An 8,660-nucleotide genomic window follows, 5' to 3' on the forward strand; every position below is an offset into this window, starting at 1 on the left:
TTCCCCCACTCCGCCGAGGCGCCGCCCCGTCGACAACGAGACAGAGGACATCATTGGCTCCATCGAGGCCCCCCTTGTTGCCAACGAGGCCGTGCCACACAGAAAACAAGGAAGAGTAGAACATGGTAGGTCGTTGCCGCTCGGGTCCAAGTAAGGCCACCACTGCTACCCTCCGGTTGAAGCCAAGCTAGGCGGGTTGACCATTGATGGCCGATTAGCTTCTTGGCGGCAACGTGGAGTCAAAGAGCTATGTTGGAGAAGGACGCTGCTTCTACTTAACTGCTGGTGCAGTTGGCTGACTAACACGTGGGCCCAACAGGCATCTGGGCCACATGTCAGTTACGCAACTACACCTGCAGTTAAGTCACTGAAGCTTCTGTTCGACTCAGCGGACACATGTGGGTAGCTTCGGTTAATTGATTATACCTCCACTGCACTCCTTTTTAGTTCAAGAATGTATGAAATGTAATGCAATCCGGAATGTTTATATGAAATCCGACTGTGTATGAATGAACTTATTTGGATTAGTTCGAATTCTTGTATCATTGGCATTGGATGAACATGCAAACCAACACGTACTAGCATTATTCCCAGGGTGATCACCTTGTTTGCAGCAGTTTCACATGTACTCCCTCCGATCCTTTCTAGTCCGCATACAAGTTTTGTCTGCAGTCAAAGTATCTCTACTTTGACCAATCTTATAAAAAAAGTATGCACTTTCACAATGTGTGAAGTAAAAAGGAACAGAAGGAGCACAAAGAGTTTGAGCAGCTTTTTTGCATTCCTGTACATTGCAATCAAACACACATGCCTGGCAATTCATAAAGAACATTCAAAACAATCAATGATTATGCATCTCAGCGATTCACATGTCAGAGCCAATATTTAATTCACAACTAAAGAATAAAGAAAAATTGATTGATGCTGCTGACAGCAAAGGGTGTCCCATTCGAAAATATCAAACGCATGTCTTCTTGCTAACATCAATGAGCAAAATTTGACAAGGTTGTCCCTTTCTAAAATATCAAATGCCTACAATTGTGGAATGGGCAGGGTTTGCCATCAGTTCTCGGACATTGACATGGCACCTCGTGCTAAATAAACCAGCTGTTCTTTTTGTGCAGTTCCACCAAAATCAACCAAATTCACGCATAGTTTGTATGATTTTGCCCTTATATGTTGCAACACCTTGAACTTATCGGCACCTCCTTTCTTGTGGTGGAAATGAATGATTCGATGTATTCATGAACATTTTGTGCAGTTCCCATTGAAATCAAGCTGAGCACCCCTGTTTGCATAAATACAACAAAAGTGATTAGTATAAAGCAAATTGTACTATGAATTGACAGTTAAAAAGGCACCTACATGGTCCATGTAGAGTACACTTTTAAAAAAAAGGAACTCATCGGAAAGAATCCTAGAACAACATTGTACTTGCGCACCACAACAAGAAAATGGAGATTTGTCAGTCCTTCTGAGCTGAAGTTAGTTTGGTCTTGTGGGGAGTAATGTAACCATCCTCCAACTGCTCCTTCTGATGAGAAGACAGGGCTTCTTCATCCTGGCATAATCGGAACTAGTCACTTCACGTACTCCATATTCTTCTTCAGAGGAGGATGATCCTGTTGTGCAAAGATAAGAGGACAACTAAATGCTAGCATCCCTGTTTGCTCAAAAAAAAGGAAAGGAAATATTTAAAACAACACAAATGAAGCACTTCTCAAGGACAATACCACTTTTTCATGACAGTATCTAAACAGTAGCACAACACCAATAGAGATGACAAAGCTCAATCATATGGATGAATTCCGTGGGAGAGTACCAACCTTTGTTAGGAGGCTTATTGTGTAGAGCATACAGATGAAACACTTCTCCAGAACCATCTGTTGCTATCTACTGTGGTGGCCATGCTTACTATATACTCCTTGATTAGTTTAATGTTTCCAACATCTTCTTGTGCAGTTCCACTAAAATATATGGTATCTTCAAAGAATATCCCTATTTGCACAAGTAGAGATAATTACGTATTACATTAAGAGTGGCATCAAATCGGTGGCAAAACAATTGCTCGTTCCAGCCATAGCAATAATATAAGATGCAAAACTATATCATTACTTGTGTCATCACAGTTCCAGTGCTTCATTATAGCACTGGGAGTTGATTTTTGTTTTTCTTCTGCTTGTTCTTTCCCTTCATCACTTGGTTCAATAACAGAGAAGCTTCGCCTCCAATGTAAGATTTGGCATGTCAATTAGGGTGCACAAGTATATCACTAAACAATGACACTAATTTTCTGATGAAAGTGGCAAAATACAGGCTAACAGTTGTGAAATATCCTTATCTTACCTCAATGGGATATTACGGTGCACATACAGATTGGAAGTCTTGTCTCCATTTGTGTAGTTCACTAAAATCAAGCAACATTACCGTACAAGTAGCACAACATATGAAAGCACACTGCAGAATCATGTGAAATAAGGCTAGTACTGACCTCTCATGACGCTAAATTCAAACAACTCACAAGAAGAAGATATGAACCAAATTTGCCAACACGGATAAGAAGTAAGATCTCCTCTTGTGCATTTCCACTAAGATCAAGGAATCAAGCAACATTGTCGGTGTGACATTTTGGTTGAACTGCACAAAACACTCTTAAAACAAAAGTGTTTTGTGCAGTGCAACAAAAGGTCACAATGGCAACGAGGTGAAGTAGATAACCCTGTTTACCCAGAGGTGCAAAGGAAACAACTAGTGGTCAATAACGGTGGATGACACAGAACCCAACAAACAGAAGCATCTAACTTATCTAAATGGGAAAGAAAGCAAGACATTAGCATTTATCAAAGGTGGCATTGATTAGTATTAACAGAGAGATTATATTAGCAATAAAATTTGTTATACATGTAATTTGCTTTTAACTATGGCATTGCATCAAAGTTCCAGCAGCATTATTAGAGGGTGTTTGTTTTCAGGGACATTTTCGTGTAAGGACTAAAAAAACTCTGTGTCAATCCCATCTGAACCAAAGAGGAGGGACTTTTAGGGATTAAAAGTGGGCATTTGGGACTAAAGAAACAAGACCCCGAGGGAGAGTCTTTTTGGGAACTTTTCCAATAGTTGCCCCTGCCTCGCATCGCACCTTGTCTCTATTAGTTCATTACTAGGGGTAACATGGTATTTTAGCATGTCATTTAATAACCTCTAGTCCATGTTTAGTCCTTGGAACCAACCAGGTAGGGACTAGGGAGTTTTTAACCAAACATGGCCTTAGATTAACAATAGCTAAAGAGTTGCACGGCACAGTGGATGCACCAGCACCATGTGCATCTACCGATGTACTGGGGTGATGCATAGTCTGTTGCAACAAAGAACAAACAATGAAGGAGCATATTTGTGTTGGTCCCAGTTTTGTTATCTTTAGACACCTTTCCCTATGTGAGCGCAACAAATCTAGTCCTGCTCAAACTCTACAGCCTTGTCCCCCAAAACGAAAGATCAGTTCGTTACAGATGTGCGTACTGCGTTTGTCATTGTTTTCCCTTTTCGACCAACGTAGGTGCTGGATAGCCAGTATGTACTAGTACTTTCCCCCTTCCTTTCCTCTTTGAACCACGTCCTAGAGTTATGCTATACAACTTTCCCCACTACTTGCCCCCATTCTTTTCCTCTTTGAACCACATCTTAGATTCATGCGATACAACTTTCCCCACTACCTTCCCCCCTTCCTTTCCTTTTTGAACCACGTCCTAGATTCGTGCTATACAACTTTCCCCACTACTTCCCCCCATTCCTTTTCTCTTTGAACCACGTCCTAGATTCATGCTATACAACTTTCCCCATTACTTTCCTGTTTGATCCAACAACTAGATTCGAGTGCAGAAGCGGAAAAAGCCCACATGCAGCTAGAGCAATGCATGTGGAATAAGTAAATTATACCTTAAGGTTCTTGGGGTGTGGTTCGGTGGGCGACCGGAGGCCATTCGGCCCACACTATGTACGACGACGAAGAAGAAGGGGTCGGAGGCCCTCCCGCGCCGCTTCTGGGTGAAAGTGAATAGCTATGCCGGTAGTGGATTACCTCCCTCACCGACGGCGACACCGTTAAGCCTCCTTCCCTTCCCGGCAGATGGATCCTGCTGGCTCTTTGACCAGAAGTAAGGCGAGAGAGAGAGTCCAACGAAGTCTTGTTTAGATCTAGAGAGGGTGAGAGAGTGTGAAGAGAGCAACTACAAGCGCTGAGGCTCCAACGTGTATATATACACTGGAAAGAGAGTGTGAAGAGTGCAAACCCTAGAAAACAAGCGCCGAGGCTGCAGCTTATACGCGATGAGGTGATTGTACGGTCACTATGATATTGTATAGCTCCGTATCCATCCATTTTGACCAGCCAACGAATCCTCCTAGCACGAATTATGCTCAAGTATAGTTATTGAACCCGAGACCTCAAGTTTGATGAGCGAATAGGCTAACCAGCTACACAATCCTCCCGTTATGTTCAACGAGAGGAAAATAACCTTTTATACATTCCTGCATTCGTGTGACAAGCATGCAGTGTTTTTTTTTTGCATGGGAGTCATTGGGATTTAAATCATAATCATGTCATGTGGCTTTGGTGGTAAGACAATCCACAGTGGTGCAGAAATAGTGTAGCCTTAGTCACCTTACGTCTCTCCACGTAGTAGGTTGGGTCCCACCAGTTATAGGTTGAAACAAAAAAAATTAATAAGAAAAACTAAAAGCACCAGCGATGTATCTTACCTCACACATCTTGCTACTGCTCGTGAGCACTGTCCAATTGATCCCTCTGTTCGCTCATGTACTATTTTAAGTGAATCCTTATTATAACATGCACACAATTTTGGGCACTTATATTCGACCTAAGTCAGTGTGCCACCGTATCTCGTACTACTCCCTCCGTTTAGGTGTAATAAGTCATGTTAGAAGGTCCAGCGGGACCAAGGTGCAAGCAGATTGGAGGAGAAGGAGAAACTTGAACGGTCCTTCCTCCAATCAAAGCCCTGATTTCTGTCTCTAAACGCAACAATTAATCCAAACAACTAAGAGATGCCGTTTTAGCTACCATGTAGGGCCACGTATTAACTCGCATGCAAGCCGACTTTGATTTCTTGACTGATCAACGCGTAGTTGCGCTCCATGCATTGGGTTTCCAAGGGAGATAACAAGGCAGAGTAAGGAGCGCTTGGTTACATTGCTTAGGCTGGTCATAGTGGTGAGTAACTTGGACTAGTAACATGCATATGTTACTAGTCTATGTTACTACTACGCAAAGTTTGCCATCGAAAGCGAGCTGATCTGGCTCTCCTGAGCGAGCAAGGTTTTTCTAGCCCACCCAGGCTAGCTGGCCCACAAAAGCTAACATATTTTAACAGTTCCAAACGCCTAACCTTGCCCGACTAGGCTATAAGCTGTTCTTGCTAAGGATCCAAACACACCCTAAGTAACAATGCTCGCTAGCAATGAGGCCAGGAGGGGATTGAGATGCGAAGTTAATGGACGACGCCTAAACATTTTGGGAATATCTGATTTTTGTAGGATGACTTAACACCTAGACGGAGGGAGCACTACTCCTCAGTCCAGGTTTGATGGAATATTCGTCACCTCATCTCTTCTTGTACGTACTCCATTTGTATCTCACTTCCTGTGGCTTCGCACTCACATGATTTTCCTATTCCATGAACCTGTGTGTGCATGTGCGCGCGCGCTTGTGTGTGTGTGTGTGTGTGTGTGTGTGTGTGTGTGTGTGTGTGTGTGTGTGTGTGTGTGTGTTTAACAACATGTGTGCTAGAGAGAGCGACATATCGACCTACTCCTACAGAGAGATGGTGTGTAGTGTACGATTTTAGACATGAGAGTCGGTGCATCCTCTTGTTTCCGGGCGTCCGGTAGGGACAGGCGGACAGCTGCCACGCTCGCTCCTGACCAGCATGGCCCACCCAAAGCCCCTCCATCGCCCGCGCGCGCTTCCCGCCCAAAACGGTCAGTGCCGCTCCAAAGAATCGGTGCCGCATTCATGCCCGAGCAGAGCAGACGCGACCTCTCACTGGCGCCTGCGTTGGGTGAAGCGGATTCAAGAGTGATGGTTGCTTCATCCGTCCAACTTACTGCTGGGTCTATGTGATTTGATGACTCATTGGTCATTATTACTGAGGTGGTAGGATTGCTGGATGTCCCACGCTTTCGGCGAAAGGAGGTAGTACTAGATTACGTTTTTCTCCATTCTTACAGCAGAGGAGTGCAAGAGCAGTGAAAACACGCAGGCTCAGTGATTACATGGCCCACCTCACACTATCACCATATTTTCTGGACACCGTGCGACACCTAACTCTTTACATAGTACTAGTATAGTACGTACTGTAATTTATCAGCGAGATAAATTTGTAGAATGCTATGAAGCTTCCAGCTTCTGTTAGATGTATCTTGCGTCAAAGGTTGCCCGCTGCAACATATCATCAAATACAAACAAGACTAACATGCGTGCTATTGCATCTCAATGATTGACAGATCATAGCCAATATGTACCCCCTCCGTTCCAAAATAAGTGTCTCAACTTTATGCAAACATTAGTACAAAGTTGTACTACTACTAAAGTTGACACTTATTTTGGAACAAAGACAGCGAAAGAAAAAAAAGATCCATGCAGTCCCTAGTCCTTGAACCGTAAACCCTAACCAGGCTTTAATTTGCTGGCAATGTTGGAGCTTCCCAAGAAATGAAGTTTGCAACCCTTTGACCATCGGATCATTTTGTGCAGTTTCACCAAAATCGAGATGAGCATCCCTGTGGCAAAGAAATTGAAGAAGCGTGATTAGAATAAGATTACTCGGACTAGTTGATGAGACATAAACTCATCACAAATACAGTACGTAGAAGCTTGTAGAGGTATGTGCGGGGCAAAGAAGTAGAGAAATATCCACATGGAGTGATGTGGGCAGCTAGAGCAGTGGTGCAAGCCGGCTTTAAAGGGAGTTGTACCTGAGGGATGTCAGGACGTAGCTCAACCTTGAGGAGGGCGGCGGGAGGCAGCAAATGCCCACATCGCGGCAGTGAGCAAGGGACAAAGGCAACCTCACCGGCTTTGTGAGAGAGAACAACGGGGACCCCTGATCGGGACGTGCTGACAGTGGGTTTTCACCGTCAGCGACGGCGACCGCATCTATACTAAGCATCCACCCCTTCCCCGAGCAGACGTGATCCTCTAGGATGTTAGAGATGTGGCCACAGTCGTCTAGTGCGAGAGATTGTGAAGAGAGCAACCCCAGCAAGCAACCGTGTAGACTGACCCATCCTGACTATGTATATAGTGGAGCAGTTTCCTTTTCTCTCCATATGAACCTATTATATTGCGTACATGCCATTGAAGAAAAAAAACTTTATTTATAAATGACGCGACACCTACTACTCGTTCTCCTATAAACCTTGTGCTTGGTATCTCCAAAATATTGACCTTGCAACGCCTCTTCTGGAAGTCGAGCAATAATGGTACTGCAATATATATCATTCTGGCTATATGAGACCGAATGAACTGTTGCATGTCCACCACATGGGCGAGGGTCGAGGGGCGAGGGAGAGTGCGTACTATTATGTCTGTTTCAATATGGACTACATACGGAGCAAAATGAGTGAATCTACACTAAAATACGTATATATACATCAGTGTTTGGAGTATGTACTAGTAGTTCATATTGAAATCTACTAAAGGACATTTATATTCCAAACAATATGATAATCTCTCTAACCAAGGTAGGAGCAAGGAGTAAATGGAGGGAGTAGTAAAATTTTCTCCTTGTCCTGCGAGCCACCGCGCGCGTGGGCGAGGGAGCGGGCGTAAGGCGTACACTACTACTACTACTCGTAAGGAAGCTTCACCTCATCCTGCGAGCCACCACGCCCATGGGTGGGGGAGACGGTGTACTAAGAAAGCTTCTCCTCATTCTGCGAGTTGACGGGACACATCAAAAGTACTCAAGTGTATAGAGCCTTGTCTCTAAGGTAGGCCCCACATGGTTTGCCTCTTTTTTAACATAACACATCAAATCGCAATTTGTTTGTTCACCCGTGGTAGACGATCCTCCCTCCATCAAGTGGACAACCATTACATGTGTCAAATTACCACGTGGGCTGCCTTTTCGTACAGAAATGAGCTCCACCGTGTACCCACGCGGGTGTGGTTGGGAAAGAGACGGGAGTACGTGCGCCGTGCGTGGACCTCTTCTCTTCGTGCACGTCCCCCACCTATGTGGGTGTGTGTGAGAGAGATACAAACCTAGATAGATGGCATGTGCGTTCGTGAGTGTATTTTGTTTTGGGGGGGGGGGTTGATTTCGTGAAATGTATTTGTGGGAATATGTGTCGATGACATCTCAAACAAAATTTTCCATGAAATTGTGTGAAATGGAGGCCTATCCATATCATATATAGAGGGCCGGGCGATCCACGAGAAGAGAGGGAGGGGTCATAGATATCGATAGAGTCGAAGAGAGGACCAAGTTGGTGGGTGCGAGATCGATGAAGAGAGCCATCGAAATTGTGTGTGTGTGCAAGTCAAAGATATAGGGCGACTGGCCTACCGGAACGTTAGAGGGCACATGTCAAGTTTGTGTGTGGCAGGGAGACATGACTAGAGCGCTCGATGTATTGGT

The sequence above is a fragment of the Triticum dicoccoides genome, chromosome 3B, assembly GCF_002162155.2.
Source record: "Triticum dicoccoides isolate Atlit2015 ecotype Zavitan chromosome 3B, WEW_v2.0, whole genome shotgun sequence".
Taxonomy (NCBI): Eukaryota; Viridiplantae; Streptophyta; class Magnoliopsida; order Poales; family Poaceae; genus Triticum; species Triticum dicoccoides.